This window comes from Tupaia chinensis, unplaced genomic scaffold (assembly GCF_000334495.1).
Source record: "Tupaia chinensis unplaced genomic scaffold, TupChi_1.0 Scaffold000537_1, whole genome shotgun sequence".
Lineage (NCBI taxonomy): Eukaryota > Metazoa > Chordata > Mammalia > Scandentia > Tupaiidae > Tupaia > Tupaia belangeri.
Window position 1 is genome coordinate 32,405 of NW_006160050.1, and position 6,882 is coordinate 39,286.

General features: G+C 38.8%; 1 pseudogene; it reads right to left on the reverse strand.

The window, feature by feature from the left end:
* Positions 1-4: 4 nt before the first annotated feature.
* Positions 5-508, reverse strand: LOC102503010 (putative glutathione peroxidase 8 pseudogene; annotated as a pseudogene).
* Between the last annotated feature and the right edge of the window lie 6,374 nt (positions 509-6,882).

Here is a 6,882-nt window from a genome sequence, read left to right on the forward strand (position 1 = left end):
TTTTTGATGAATCAACAAGAAATCTAAATGCAGGTTCTGCTTCAGATCCTAGAATCTTAATCTTGTGGAAGATGGGAAACGTTACTCCGTAGTTTTTTCTTGCAAAAGATTCTACTTCCTTGCTGGAACGGGGCTCCGATTCTCCAAACTGATTGCACGGGAAAGCCAAGACGCTGAAGTGGAATGGTCCAAACTCTTTGTGCAGCTCCTTCAGGGCTAAGTAATTTTTGTCTGTGAGTTGGCAGTCACTAGTCATGTTTACAACTAGTGAAACTTTGCCTTTAAACTTTTCCAGAGAAGCAATGTTTCCTTTTGCATCCTTCACCTCAAAGGTGTAAAAGCTGTTGATTTTCAGTTTTAGAAATTTTAGTTGTAGAAGAAATAACATCACTGTGCATAGACCCATAGACAACAAAACTGCAAAAATCTTTGCTTTGGGCCTGGAACATTTTAATGAGTAAGTTGTAAGAGGCTCTATTTTGGATGATTCTAGAGACAGAAAGGACATTTTAACAATGATGTTTTCCTGTTAAGGAGCAAGGTGATCACCAAGTCTGTGAATAAAATATATATATTTTTTCAGAGTAGTAGAGTAAGAAATTTGTTTTCAATATCTTAATTAATTGCCTAAATCCTGATAGATGGCCAGCTGCATGGTTCAAATCTTGACCCTGTGGCTTGAAAACACCCCAGGTGCATATGCTTTCATGCTCAAATTCCAAGAGAAGAATGGAGAAGAGATTGCAGTGTGGCTACCTCCCCAGGAGAGGATGCTTTCTCACATTCCCTCTCCCTCTCTCCATGTCTCTCTTCAGTGAGTGCACATACCTGGTAAGAAAACTGAAGAAAAGAGAAAAAGATCTAAGCATTTGAGATCTCAACCCTGGGTATCTATTAGGTTAGATTGCCAGTCTCCTTCATCCATTGGAAATGTGTCTACCTCTGGAAATGACCCTGCCTCATAATCTACACAATGGCACAGTCAATGTTTGTTAGAACTAGGGCACTTGATCCAAATAGGAATTTGGAACTAAGACTGAGAGCAAGCAAGAACCATTACCAGTGGCTATTAAGCCTTGTGGAGTACAAAACATAAGCTAGGAAACAGAATGGGAGAGAATTTGAGGGCATCTTCAGAGCATTGTAAAGTCATCTCTGGTTCCTGTGGGTTTCTGAAATCCAGCTTCATCTTTGCCTTTGAGTCCTATAACAGCCACTGTTATCTTTATAATAAAGTCTGTTTTCAGTGTCAAAATCAAATCCAACAAGCTTCTGTTACTTCAACTAGGGAAGTAATACATTCAGAAATATTTTTTAAAAACTGACTTTTATAATGGTTAGTATAAAGCTAAAACCATTCCTGTTTTAAATGTTAAGTTCAGACTAAACTAACATGAGTATTATTATTAATTGTGATGTTTTTAAAAATGGTATAGGATAAAAAAATTTTCATTATTTAGATTACTACATTCCTCTACAAAAGAATAAAACAACAAACTAGTCAAAAATAAAGAAAACTTTATGCCTTACTTCAAGACTAGTTGGTGATTGAGGAAGGAGACTTTTAGGGAAATATTCATGAGTCTTTCAGAATATCTTCAAGTAAACTTCTCTACTTGTATCCCAAAGCATATTATAACTCTATTAAACAGGTATCATATTATATAGTAATTAGTTATTATTCTCTTAAATTTATTGCATTTTTATTCTGTGCTAAACATTGAGAATACAAGGCTGAAAAGGCTACAAGCTCAATCCTCAAGGCAAGATCACCTAATATGACAGTATATCAAGGAGGACTTTCTCTCCTGCCTCAGTGGCTGACAAGTGCTTGTATATTCTAGAGTGGGCAAGGAACGTCTCCACAGAAATTGCTAAGAAATAGCAAAGTCAACCATGTGATTCTTAGCTCCACATACAAATTCAACCTATGAAAGAAAAGACTAGTTAAGGGATCAGCAGTTGGCATAATGACTGTGTCACTGAATTCCCATGTAGTCGACATGTAGTCGACCACAGTTCGAGTCCCAGACCCAGCGACTTACATTCACACTCGGCATGTGTGCGTGCATGCCCAAGATCCTGAGAGGAGAATGGAGAAGGGATTGTGGCATGACCATGCCCCCTGGAGGGTGATTTCTCACTTTCTGTCTCTCTGTCTCTCTCCATCTTTCTGGTGAGTGCAAGAACTCTATAGCAAAAACCTCCCCAAAAAATAAAATTAAAGACTAGTTAAAATAAAAAGTAAATAATTTCTTTAAAAGGAAATTATAAGTGTAGAGGGTGATTCTCCTCCCTTCCGCATAAGTGACAGATACTTTCTGCTCCCTTCAAAACCAGTTGGAACTGAAGGGTGCCCAGAGTACAGGAAATAGCACTTTGACAGGCATGGAGATTGTTATAACTCATTCGGATGCTGGTGGAAGATGGTCATACTAAGAATGGACTCCATTTCTGGAGTTTGCTGGCCTAAGAGAACCAACATTCAGCAGACTCTTACAAAAAGCAGCCAACTGGAGTTATTCTAAAAGGACCGCACTGGGGAGATGGTTCCTCAGGGTGAAGGCAGAAGCTACAGAGTGAAAAGGGTTCCAGAAGAGAGAATTTCCAGTTAGTGAGAGGCTAACAGTCTCCACCAAGAATAGGCAAACACACCCCGTGAAAGAGCAGGCATTTGGGTGTGAACACTTGACAGTCGAAAGATACCTACAAATACCCTCAGCTTCAGAAATAGATCTTTTTTGTTTTTCTTCCCAATTCTACCCCATCTGAGTTCTGAAGGCACCACAAGCAAAAACTGAGACTTACATAAAATGAAAAATTGATACTAGATTGAACTGCACATCTGAATACTCAAACTGTTTCTTCTTTACTTTTCCTCTTCCTCTTTCTTTCTCTTTCTTTCCCTTTTTTCCCCTAATTGCAGGATGTCATGTGAACTGGCCAGAGAGGGAAGAAGATAAAGAGGAGATAGCATACCCCCAGTGGTGTGTGATCGCACTGTGATCCTTTTCCTCCATTTCTTCATCCCATCAGTATTGGGGCACACACATACACATGCACCTAGTGTGTTTTTATGCAGTCTATGTGCACATGTGAGAAAGACAGGCAATCTCCACAGTGCTTGGTCATACCACAAACCTATTCTTCCAGTCCTCCAGCTGCTAGGATCCTGGACACGTGTTTTTGTGTCTGGGGTGTATTTAAGTCACAAGGCCAGGGATTTCAACCACAGTCAGCATGTGGCTTCCAGCTCTGTGGTCCAGTACATTGCCAACCATGCCACAGAGGCTCGGCTAGACTGTTCTTTAATATAGGAAGTAATTTAAAGCAACGAGAGATGCTCTGTGTATTGCCAGAAAGAAATAAATGAGGTGGACAGTATCTGGAAGTGTTGGTGGCAGAAACCAAGACCAGATTCCACTCATCCAATAACCCAGTCAAACAAGTAAAGCTGATGATAATAAAATGGTGTAAGTGTTGTTATACTGATGACTATGGAGTCTCTGACTGAATCTCAGGGGAACAAAGAAGGCTTTCCAGAACCAGTTACTTCAGATAGCCAGTAAAAGTTTGTCAGGTAAAACAAGAGAAAGACTGAGGGGGAAGGGCAGCCAGGCAAAAGGAGAAGCATGTGAAAATTTCCAGAGAAACTCTAATCTGTTTTAGAAATTACAATGCCATATGCTCTGACTTTATTCTCTGAAGGGGTAATAGCAAGGTTATAAAATATATATTAAGGATTTTGAATGTAATCTTGGAGTCTGAGAATTCATTAAGTGTTTTTATCAGGGAAGTAACATTTTAAAAAAGGTACTTTCCCGTCGATGTGTCCTAAAGAGGCCTGGAGTTAGGCCAGACTGCTGAGGAGTTGTAACAATAGTCAAGATGAGGGATGTTGTTGGTTTGACCTATGTTAATATCAGTGAGAGGAGAGAAAGTAATAGATACTAAGTTCTCCAGAGAGTATCACCTAAGACCCAGTAAACAACCAAAGGAGGGGGTGGTTACAGGAAGGGGTTAAGGATTTAAGGATGCATGTCCTCTTGTTTTCAGCTATCAGCAGCCAGATTCATCCAATAACTCTCTCTCTCTTTCTCTACAAATATATGTATATTGTGTGTGTGTATTAAAACTCCTTTAAATAATTCAATGACTGTAAAGAGGAAAAGAGGGAAGATAACAGGTATAACAGGTAGAGAGAGATAAAAGTTGGGAGGAGGCTTTAACTTTTTCAAGGGTAGAAATGCTTTGAACATGTTGAAATGGTGATGAAGGGCCAGCCAGCTAGTGGCATGGTGGTTAAATCTGTTGGATTGAGCATGGATGACTACAGTTCAAGTTCCAGACACAATGGCTTGAAAAACAGACCAGGCACATATGCTAGCATGCCCAAAATCCTGAAAGAAAAAATGGATGAAACAGGATTGTGGTATGGCTGCCCAACATCCCCCTGGGTGACACTTTCTCACTTTCTTTCTTCCTTTCTCTCTCTAGCAAGCACATGTGCCTTCTAGCAGAGGAAAGAAAAAAGAAAGAAAGAAATGCAGATGGAAAAGAGAAGATGGAAAACTAAGTGGAATAGTGAAGTCATGAAATCCTGGGAGAAGTGAGATAGGACAGGAGAAGCATAGATGACCAGTCAATCTTCAGCAAGACTTTCCATTGGTAAAAGATTGGGAGAGGGGAATGATGAGCACAGACAGGGTTTAGTTTGTTGGAGGAAGTCTGGGAGTTAAATGGAAGTCCAGGATCCTGTGGCTTTAAAGCATGCCAGGGGTATATGCATGTGTGCCCAAAATCCCTAACAAAGAGAGAAATAGAGAAGGGATTTCAACTTGACCATTGTCCAAGGGGATTTATTTCTCACCTTCTCTCTTTCTCCCTGGTAAGCACAGATACCTTCTGGGAACAAAAGAGAGACAAAAGATAAGATATATAATATGTAATCAAAAAGATATTCTACTTATTAATAACTAAAGGAATAATAGTAGAAACTAAAATTATGAGGAGGTATTATATGTCCTTACTAGATTAATGAATGTTAAAAAGATGAAATGCTTAGTGTTCAAGAGGGCTTACAAAAAACTTATTGATAGCATTATGAAGGGCACTGCCATTTGGAAAGCAATTTAGAAAAATTAATCAGAATAAAACTATATGTATGCTTTGACCTAGGAGCATAACACTAGAAGTTTATTCTAGGAAATTAATTGAATAAATGTATATGTGTGTGTGTGTGTGTGTGTGTGTGTGTGTGCAAACAGGCTCAGGCTCATTGAATAAAAGACTGACTTCACTAGTAAAAAATAGAAAACAAGAAAAGATGATGGTATATTAAATAAAAAGCGGTTAAAAATCTAATAGCTTGCAAGCAACATGGATCCTGAACTTCAGCTGTGAAATATTGTTTTGAGACATAAAATGAAGAGTTTTTGCTGAGATTTCATCCACACTTATTTCTAGAAAGGCTCAAACCAGGCCCATCTCCACGTGGATCCTGAACATAGGTATGAAATACTACTTTCAGAGATTAGAAAGATTTCTTCCTTACATATTTCTAGTGGGTAGTGTTACCTGTCTCATTCTCTCCATTTCTCTCTATCTGTGTTTCTCTGAGTCTTTTAATTTTAAAATTTTTTTAAGGTAAAGTATTCTGATCTCTCAAGACCCTTTATTGTGTTAATAGGTGCCTCTTCCAATTCTGTTTAGGAAAGTCACAAACACAGGCACATCTCCCCATGAATCCTGAACTTCAGCAGTGAAATACTGCTTTCAATGACTTAAAATGAAGATTTTCTGCTGAGACTTCTTCCTCAATTATTTCTAGTGGGTAGTGTTACCTGTCTCTTTCACTGTATTTCTCTCTCTGTGTGTCTCCCTGAATATTTTAAATTTTGAATTCTTTTAAAGAATTATTTATATATTTAATTTTATTTATTCCATATTTATTTTACTTTGACCAAAGACACACACACATACAGAGAGAGAGAAAGAAAGAGAAAGAGAGAGAAAGGAAGCCACCAGTTCCGAGACTCAAACCATGGTTGGCCATGTGGGAGTGTCCAGAACCTTAACCAACACACCACCTGCTGGTGCCTAATTTTTGAAATTTTTTAAGGTAAAGTATTCTGGGCTCTCAAGGCTCTTTATAGTGTTAGTAGGTGCCTCTCCCCTTTTTGTTTAGGAAAGGCAAAAACCCAGGCTCATCTCCACATGTGTCCTGAACTTCAGCTGTGAAATATTGTTTTCAGAGACTTCTTCACTTATTTCTAGTGGGTAGTGTACCTGTCTCTTTCTGTCCATTTTTTCTCTGTCTCTCTGGGTTAATTGTGTTAATAGGTGCCTCTCCCCATTCTGTTTAGGAAAGGCACCTACCAAGGCCCAACTCCACATGGATCCAGAATTGCAGCTATGAAATATTGCTTTCAGAGACTTAAAATAAAGATTTTTTGCTGAGAATTCTACCTGAGTCTTTTTTTTTTATTTTTTTAAAGTAAAGTATTCTGGCTTTCTCAAACCCCTTTATTGTGTTAATAAGTGCCTCTGTCCTTCTGTTTAGGAAAGGCACCAACCCAGGGTCATGTCCACATGGATTCTGAACTTCAGCTGTGAAATACTGCTTTCAGAGAAATAAAATGAAGATTTTCTGCTGAGACTTCTTCATCAATTATTTCTTTTCTTTCTTTTTTTAAATTTTTTTTGAGAGGTTTTTGCTATAGGGCACGTGCACTCACCAGACAGAGACAAAGAAACAGAAAGTGAGAAATCACCCCCCAGGGTGGATGGCCAGCCGCAATCCTTTCTTCTCCATTCTCCTCTCTGGATCTTGGGCATGCACGCACATGCGCCTGGAGTGAGTTGTTTTTGTTTTTTTTTTTT